The 10268-nt window shown below is 35.8% G+C and overlaps 1 pseudogene; it reads left to right on the top strand.

Annotated features, from left to right (window-relative positions):
- The first annotated feature begins 7609 nt into the window (after positions 1-7609).
- On the top strand, positions 7610-9724 carry LOC120192909 (annotated as a pseudogene).
- Positions 9725-10268: the final 544 nt, after the last annotated feature.

The raw sequence follows: 10268 nt of genomic DNA, 5'->3' as shown, positions 1-10268 counted from the left end.
ATATATACTCAAGAGAATTCTATCTTCTTGAAAGATCACGACTAAAGAAAAATTCAAGGATTTCAAATTATCAATTAATTCAAATACACTTTCGCATTCCAGTATTTTATTCTTGATGATTTGGCATGATTAGAGCTTGATTAATTTTCATGTTTATTAAGATTTTGGTTTTAACACAAAGATCCACGCTGGTATTATCTCAATGCTGTGATCCAGTTTCTGGGGTTCATCCTTGGACTTGCAGCTTTACTCCTCGGATTACAGCTTTATCAAAGCATGAATGTCGATATTTCGACGCATAGAGGAATGACATTCTTCCTATGGTCAAATAAAGAATCCAAGTACCGGCGATATTGGAACTGGTACCACCATTGGTTCGGACGAATGTCCCCTTTCTTCGGATCTATAAACATCGTACCGGGGATTCAATACGCCGATGCAGCGGACTAATGGAAGATTGGTTATGGATTCTTTCTTGCTATAACTCTACTTGTAGTAATTGTTTTAGAAGCACTCTCCTGTTTGAGAAGAAGATGAGATGATATGTCCAATCTGCCTCCAATCTTCCAAATGAATCAAATTTAATGTCGAAAAAATCTTGATATTTTTGATCGATCTAAGGGGTTGGTCATGATCATGGATCATGTATTTTGAATCTAAAAGGTGTGCATAGGTTTCATCATCAATAAGTGAATCCATGGTTAACACCATTGTTCAACTTATAAGAGACATGGTCTCACCCGAAGTTACCATGCGTGAATTTTGTTCGTGTGAAAAGGTATTTTTTCCTCTGTCAAGTATAATTGTAACCTTGCTTGCAGTATTCTTTCCTCTGTCAAAACATACTAGTATATTTTTGTCCATTATGTTTCCTCTGTCAAAGCATGACGATATTATTTTGATGTCCATGATTTATATTTTTTTCACTTCGGTACAATGTTATCATCGAATATAAATTCTCTGTTTCGTTTGTTTGTCACTCTTTATACCCACAAATAGTATTTTTTTACGTATTATTTTTTTTTCACGGAAAATTTTGTAAGATCTTACAAATTGTATTACTTTTCTATTTTACTTCATCTTCCACCTTCAAACTTATTAAGTACAATTTTCGACCTCGACACAATGAGTCAATGAGAAACATAATTAGCTTCGTTAATGAAAAGAACACCCACTCTTTGATGAAACTCATAGAAATAATATTTTTGCGCTTAAATTAAGTGTTTAACATTTTCAATGTTATTATTTCAAGTACATATGTATTGACAAATGTTAAAAAATAATTATCTATGACTATTTAGTCAAACATTAATAGTTTTTTGTCATAAAATAAAACGTTAGAGACCAATATACTCCAAATAAGAGAAAAAGGGCCAAAATAATCATTTAATAAATATTGGGGCTAATTTTAATATTATGTCAAAGTTTTACCCAAAGTGAATGGATCATACCTTTAAAATGGTTAAGATTCACTTACATCTAGTTTAAAACTTTTAGTTTTATATATTTTCAGGATCGTTATATGGGTAGAAACATATACATGAGATTACTTCTTTATTTTGTTACAAATAAATATCTCATCATTAGTATAATTAAGGATAAATTATGCGCTTAGTACTTAAACTATCAATTTTAGTCTATTTTAGTATATAAACTTTTAATTTTTTCAAAACCATACATAAAATTTAGTTTTTGTTTCATTTTAGTAACCCTATTCAAAATATAACATTATGTTTTGAAAAATTGAAAGTTTAGGTACTAAAAAGGACCAAAACTAATAGTTTAGGAACTAAAAGCATTAAGTTTTTAACGGCAAGTAAATGAAATAAAAACTAAACAGATTTGAAAAAATTAAGAGTTTAACTACTAAAACGGATTAAAACTGCTAGTTTAGATACTAGATATATAATTTACCCTGTAATAATTAATTTTTAACTGTCAAATTTTATTTGTTGAGTTACCTTTAAAATATTAAACTAATTTATTTTTTTACCTAAGATAAACGAATGTAACTCTAAAATTGTGTTAATTAAAAACACCAATCCAAATTTGTGAAATCTAAGCCACGAAGGTAGGCCAGTTAACAAACTAAACCTTCAGCGAACTGTTTGTAAAATTTTCGCCGAAAAGTTCGTTTATGTTCGTTTATTTATTAAAAAAATTGACACGAATAAAATGTTGTGTTCGTTTAATTAATTGAATGAACACGAAAAAAAGATTCGTTCATTCATTTACGTTGGTGAATGTTCAGTAATAAGTTCGTTCATTTACGTTCGTTTATGTTTATTTATGTTTGTTCGTTTATGTTTGTTCATTTATGTTTAGCTCAATCTCTCTAGATCTATTTAAACTATTAATGCCCAATAAATTTTAATATAATACTCATTAATATTTTAAAATTCAATTAATTTTAAATGCAAATAAAAAAACCCGAAACAATTAAATAAAACATAATCCTAAAATTGTTAGGAAAGAAGAAAAAACATATTTTCAAATCTCAATCTTATCGCTCACGCCTCACGCTATCTTGATTCGGATCAGGATGAATGGTGAATTGACGATTGTTCATGAATACAAGTTGAATATTGTTGAAGACGTTTGGATTTTAAAAAGATCATTTTGTTGAATACTTTAAGACTTTAACTTTATTATTTTCATGTAGTTTATTTAGTATTTATGCATGTTTTTGTCTAATAATGAAGTTACAACTTATATTAATGAATTTTATGTGATTATTGTTGTTGTGGTTTATGTTCATCTATGTTTGTTTACGTTCATTTATATTCATTTATTGTGTTCGTTTATGTTTGATTATATTCATTCGTTTGTGTTAGTTTACATTCCTTTATTGTGTTCGTTTATGTTCGCTCATTTATATTCGTTTATCAATTAAATGAACAAATACGAAGAAACTACATTCATTAATAAACGAACACAAACAAAACAATGTTATTTTATATTCATGTTTATTTATTTATTTGGTTAAAATTAAATAAATCAATGAACATAAATATATTCTCATCCGTGTTCGTTCGATTTGTTTAAGGAATGGACGAAGATATACTCTAGGAATTCTAAAATTCAAACCAATAGCCGAACTTTTTCAATTTGGTTTCGCGCGTCACGAGCCACAAAAATTTGCTCCATTTCCAATCTCCCTCCATCTTTGCCAGTATTTGAGCCAAAACACGTCGCCATTTGTGTCACTCCGACGTTTTTCTCGAAAAATCATCGGTGATCGATATATTTATTGATCTAACATCGATCAGATTATATTTCCCGATTTAACATCTTTAGCAGTAAAGCGCGCCCCCTGAACCACGCTATATGCTGATTTGGCGTTACATGGGGTAAGGCGTGCTCCTTGCACCGCGTTATATGCTGACATGGGATACACGTGGGTATAGCGCGGATTAAGGGCCGCGCCTTACCTGTGTATCTGCCACGCGTCAGAATGGTGCGCCCCCTGCCCAGCGTCAGAAAGGCGCGCCCCCTGCCTCGCGCTATATGTTTAATTACCCTCATACCCCAACGCTTCACACCCCAATCCTCCCTATAAATACCCAATCCTCAATCACTTTCATCACACCAAATTCTCTCAACTTCTCTCAAATACTCTTATATTCTCTGTTTAAGGTATATTTTATTATATTTTGTATTTAATTTATTTAAGTATTTTAATTTATTTAATATTTTACTTATATAATTTTTTTTGCAGATATATAATGGAAGACTGTCTACTTCGCTTGGATGGAAATCATATATCTTGACACTTTGCTGATACGGTAACATTTTAATGTTTTAATTTAATTTAAATTATTAGTAATAATTTGTTGATTTATTTAATGCATGATTATTAGATTAAGAATTAATTTTTGTAATTATTTATTTTTAGGAGAAGGACCGTGTATTAGATCCTTTTATTAGGAACCTTAAGTTAGTGATACCTAGCCGTGTCTTGCTATATTTAGTAGAGGCTGGATTTGGTTATATAGGTAGATATCAAGGTCACTGTAAGATAGAATCATACCTTATCTCTGCCTTAGTAGAGCAGTGGAGGCCGGAGACCCACACATTCCATCTTCCGTGCGGAGAGTGCACGATTACACTTGAGGATGTTGCTATGCACCTGGGGCTTTCGGTGGATGAGGATGTTATATCAGGGATCGCGCAGGGTTCCTGGACTACTTTGTGCAGGGAAAATCTAGGACGTGTCCCGGAAAGTTTTAACGATGGTCGGATACTGTTAAATTGGTTAGATGCCAATTTTCGGGAGTTGAGCGAGGACGTGTCTGAGGATGAAGTTAAAATGTATGCACAGGCATGCCTATTGCAGCTGATAGGAGGGTTGCTGATGCCGGACAAATCGCGTAACCAAGTTCACTACATGTGGTTGCGACATCTGAGCGACTTTCATATGGTCGGATCATTCAGTTGGGGCTCGGCAGTTTTGGCTTTGCTGTACAGGGAGATGTGTCGAGCCACTGACTATAGGTGTAATGCTATCGACAGATGTCTCATGCTGCTGCAGTCTTGGGTATGGTATCGATTGCCCTTTTTATGTCCTGTTGTGAAGAACCCATTCGTATTTCCACTACTCCTGAGGTAATTATAAAACTGATTTCGTATATTAATAATTTTATAAAGTGTATAATAATTTTTTTCCTTGAATAGGTGATCTAGTGATAGGAAAAATCATTAAGAGCTACCTGATGATTTAGAAAAAATTAGGGTGCTAATCGATTAGAAGGCTGGCACACATGTATGAATTTTAATGTTTAAAAATCAATTTTAGATTATAGTTATATAATTAGATTATTCTTTTGATAAAAATTATATATTTGTTTTAGTTTGAATGGGTGTCATATTCTACTGATGATGTGAGGGCGGTGATCCCACTTGAGTTGAGGGGCCCATCAGATGTTTGGATGGCGATGGTCCCCTTGATCTATTATGCGACCGTCGAGTGGCATTCCACTGATCGCGTGCTCCGACAATTTGGTTATTTTCAACCAATTCCGTAAGCACCTCGCAATATGGATGAGTTGCATAGAACATATATGGACGAGTTGCATAGAACATATAGACGCGGCAAGACAGATACAGATTAACTGGTTAGGCATCATGAGTGGGTCGTGTTGTGGGAGGATCGACATCGGTGCCTTCCCCGTAGAGAGCCCATTTTACTTGACCTCTTGATGGTTGCTGACGGTTATTATGAGTGGTTCAACAGTAACGGGAAACCGTTTCTTCTTCTCGAGGATGTACGAGGGCAGACCTTTCCGCGACGTCGACAGAGACGTTCACCGACACAACACCATCGTCCCCTGACTCGTGGACGGAGAGCAGTTGCTTCCGGTTCATCCTCAGCTGCAGCAGTAGGACCTTCACAGCAACCACCGTATCCAGCGACTTACATACCGCAGCCATATATGATGCTGCCACCGTCCAGATGTCGCCGTCGCCGCCTTCACCTGGTTTTATGACCCCGCCGCCGCCACCTTCACAGATGACCCCTCCTGGAGGCTATTATGGGTCTATGTTTGCATATCCGACTTGAGGTTCATATGCTAGATATTTGGCGGGTTCAGCCTCATCACCCATGGCCGCAGCACAGACACCTCCTGTACAGTTTTCACACTCAGTGATGTATGAGTTTTATGAGTTTTCCCAGTTTTCGCAGGCCGGTGGGATAGTTAGTCATACACCTCCAGGGTCCTTATTCTATGGAGGTGCTTCATCGCCATCAGCTCCTCATCAACCTAATGTACCTACTCAGGACGACGACGACGACGACGATGATGATGGTGATGATGATGATAGCGAGGAGTCACAACCAGTGATATGAAGAAATCCTCCTCGAGACCGACAGCCACCGCCCTGCGGAACACATTCGCGTCGCAGGCATCGATATATTTTGTTTTTTATTATATTTGTATTTAGTTTATTGGACTTTTTAATTGTAATTTTTAATTTTATTTTGTTAAATTTGTTGGACTTTTTTTTAATGTATTTTAGTTAATTTTGTTTATTTCCATTTAATATCAGTTATTGTAATTTGGTTATCATTTACCATTTAATACTTATTGTAAGTTTGTTGAATTTAAAATTATTTTGAAATACTAAATTGTTATTAGTTTGATAAAATTTAATGTTTGTGTTCGATAACTTTCTTAAGTTTGTCACTTATTATCTCTTTTATTATAATAACATATAACGCAAACGTCCAATCTCGTATTATTGTATCATTTTTTTAATCTTCATCAGCGATTATCGAATGACATTAACTTGAAGTAAATGCAAATTAAAGTACAAAAATTATTATTTGATAAACAAATACATCATTTCCTCCTCAATTGTTACTTGATGGCAACAGAAGTGGACATGTTTTTCTAGTTTGTTCTGGGTTTCTACAATATCCACATCTTCTGTCTTATCTAGATCTTTCTCGAATATCCATATCGCAATGAATTCGATTGGATTTTGGACGACCACACTCCCTCAATAAACTCGGATTTGGTACAATCGGAAGCCAATCTTGAACCTCATCAGGGTCTTTGTCAGTACCTATGGGGGGAAACTCAAATTCGTATACCTTAAAAACTTCAGATAGTAAATATACGGGATCCACAAAATGGTTATAGTCTTGACGTGTATGCGAGCAAGCTGCTATCACATGAGAGCATGTATACTTCAGAGCTTGAAAAAACCCGCAGTCGCATATTCTTCCAGTTGCTTTTGCTCTTGTCGAAGGAGAAGAATCCATTGCTGCTTTGATCCCAGCTCTGTGATATGGAATGACACATATATTTTCCCTCGCGATAACATGTGCACCGCGCCTTATATAATTATATCAGTTAAAGGTATGGTGCGACCCCTGCCCCGCGCTATATATAATTATGTCAGAGAACTAAAGGTAAGGCACGACCCCTGACCCGCGCTATACCCTACGTGGCGTAAGGCGCGCTATACCCACGTGTATTCCATGTTAGCATATAGCACGGTGCAGGGGGGCGCCTTACCACACGTGGCGCCAAATCAACATATAGCGTGATGCAAGGGGCGCACTTTACTGCAAAGGGTGTTAGATCGGGAAATATAGTCTGACCGGTGTTAGATCGGTAAATATACCGATCATCGGTAATTTTTCGGGAAAAACGCCTGCCACTCCACCGAGGCCCATACTTTAACCAATATTATATTATATTACCCCTTAACCCTATAATCAAAAACCCATTAAATATAAACTAATCTCGCTACGTAGTTTTCGCCTCCACTCACTCAATCCCAGCCCTTCTACAAGTTACAACGTCTTCCCCCTATTTCATTGTGCCTATAACAGATGAAAATTCATATCAACGTGAATTACCCCCTTGCCTGTTGAAAATCGAATTTTCTTCTGATTGAAACACTGGAGATTCGCGGGAAGAACGTGCGAATTTTATTGCTTCCTTTTGGTGGTGTCGTCGTGTGGGTTGTTCTCTCTTCAGGGTTTCAGTATTGGTTCCCGGTGCGCTTGCTTTTCGCTTGAAAGACCATCGATTTGAATTTAGCGGAACGGGACTTTGCTTCGATGTAAAAATCGGGGTTTTGATTGACGATCGTATATATGTAGAGAATAGATATGATAATTAAACGGAACGGGAATCTTTAAATGCATAGTATGAAACGCTGCAAGATGGAAGGGGAGAGCTACGGTGGCTGCGGGGAAGAAGAAATATATTACGATTACGACGGTAACCCCAAGAGATTGAAATCGAACGGTTATTATTCCTACGGCGACTTGGAAGATTTCAGTAGCGCAGGCTATTGGAGCAACGATGAGTCTTACCGGGCCGGTGAATTGGAGTCAAATTCAAGGAAATTGAATAAGGCAAAGCAAACTAAAAAGAGTTCAAAGAAGAATTTGTAGCCTCCATTGTTGAAATCATCTAGAGGAAGAACTCAAATGCTTCCTTCTAGATTCAACGATGCCGTTCTTGATTCATGGAAAAGTAGAAAACTCAGGGTCGATTTCACGGACTCGAGCTTGGAGGTCGATGAGTTTGATGGGTCAGGATATATGAAAGATAAGTTTGGATATGGAAGCTTGGATTTATATCTAATTAGTAAAAGAAGAGAGGAAAGAGGAATGGCTTATGCAGGGATCAATGGTAGTTGCAATTATGGAAGTTGAATTATTCTCCGGTATTGCTTGAAACAGACGAGCTTGTGCCTTATAATGGATATAAGGCCTTAGAGAGATCAAGAAAAGATAGAGCTGGAAAAGGAAAGATGTGTATAAGCCAGAGGATTTTGCTTTGGGTGATATAGTTTGGGCTAAATGTGGGAAGAGATACCCTACTTGGCCGGCTTTTGTGATTGATCCGATCTTGCAAGCTCCTGAATCAGTCTTAAGTTGTTGAGTTCCTGGTGCTATTTGCATTATGTTTTTTGGGTACTCAAAAAACGGAACTCAAAGGGTAATCTCATCTCTCATGTTTTTGTTGTTTTGTGTATGGCGGTGTACTCATTTCTTTGAACTTGCAAGCAGGATTATGAGTGGGTGAAACAAGGAATAATATTCCCGTTTGCTGAATGAATGGACAGGTGTATACTTTGTAGTGTAGATAACTATTATCAGCTGACATACGTTGTTTTTAGAAAGCCATTCAATAATTGAATTTTTATGTAATTACTTGTAAATACATAGGTATGACATGTTTCTGTAATTGTTGTAGTCATTATAATGAGTGGGTCGTACTAAATTGAGCGTAATTGAAACACTCTATTAACTTGCTCCAATCCTTATAAGGGGTGAAGAATTAGAGAACTCTATTTTTAAAAGAAAATTATTTTGTTTTCAAGTTGTGGGTTTTAGTGAATATAGTGTAATTACACATTGTTAGTAAAACACTTTTAGGTAATTAGAATTCCTTATAATTACAAAAGGATGTAATAAACAGTCACCCAGTGATTAGGATTGACCATCATGAAGTATGGAGATGCTATTCACGCCCACGGGGCATTCCAGATGGAATTTACTACCTTCGTAATACACTTTTTTTGCAATTACTGTGTTGTCCTATAACAAACTCTCAAGTGTTTTGAAAATAAGTGTTTCTAATGGTCCTGAAATTTTCCTAGTTCAGATATCAGGGGCAGACCCAGTTGTACAAGTGGAAGCAAAGTGATTTTCAGATGGTATTGGAGGAGGCAGTTTTAGCAGAAAATGGTTTCCTAGACTCAGAACATAAGACCCAACAAATAGGATATCCGGATGCTCAACCCAGTTGTTCAAGTCAGGATCTTGACTGTTTATCCTCCCACAACCAGGCAAGTTTCCCTAGAACAAGTTTTCTTTTATTTATGAGCTGACCTTCACAGCACAAAGAGTTTAACGGGGTATCTGATAATTTCAATTATCTAAGTGACATGTGATTTGTTATAGTTCTACTATGGGATACTTCAGTTGGATACTTCTTCTTTTTCCATAAATTTTTTTGTCTAAGTACTCTGTTTTCCTCCATTTTGGCTTATCTTGCAAAGTAGTTTATGTTTAAGGATGCCTTGTTGATTTTTGCAGGATACGAGACCGTGTGATAGCTGTGGCTCAGTTGTTCCATTAAAAAATTTGAAGAAAATGAAGAAATCAGCATATGAGGCTGAGCTTTTGTGCAAACATTGTGCTAAGGTTAATAAAAAGACTCTTCCTTTTGAGTATGTAAATGTGTATAAATTTTAGCATCAATACAACTTTAGTTCTTAAAATATTGTTTACCTTTCATTAATGTTGTGGAAATCAAAGTAGTATTGTGGCATATTGTTTGCGTTTTGTGAGTACTAAATATGAACGCAAAATATGTGCAAGTATACACAATCAAACAAGTAATATAATGATGAGTGAGTAATGTTTCCACATTGATTGGTGGAAATTATGAGTTTAACCAAAGCAAACACTACTTTATCTAAGTATAGTCAGTAATGGTATGTACTAATGAGAATGTCAAGACAATATGTATTAGTGGGGATGGAATGATGGTGTGATGTGGTAGCAAATGGAGATGTCGTGGCAAAATAAAGTGTGTAGTGAAATCAATTGAAAATTTTAAAGGCAAGACAAATTGTAAATATTTGAATTGAATAAGATGACTTGATAATCCTCACACAACAAGCTACTATGGGAATGAATAATAAGAATTACTTAGGAAACTTAAGTCTAACTTCTTAAGATGATTTCATTTCTATGTTTTACTTGCTCGATAGAGTTTACTAAAGGTTTTTATGCT

The sequence above is a fragment of the Hibiscus syriacus genome, unplaced genomic scaffold (assembly GCF_006381635.1).
Source record: "Hibiscus syriacus cultivar Baekdansim isolate YM2019G1 unplaced genomic scaffold, ASM638163v2 tig00116983_pilon, whole genome shotgun sequence".
In the NCBI taxonomy this organism is placed as follows: domain Eukaryota; kingdom Viridiplantae; phylum Streptophyta; class Magnoliopsida; order Malvales; family Malvaceae; genus Hibiscus; species Hibiscus syriacus.
The sequence above is the reverse complement of the archived record's forward strand: the minus strand, read 5'-3'. Positions and strand labels throughout refer to the sequence as shown.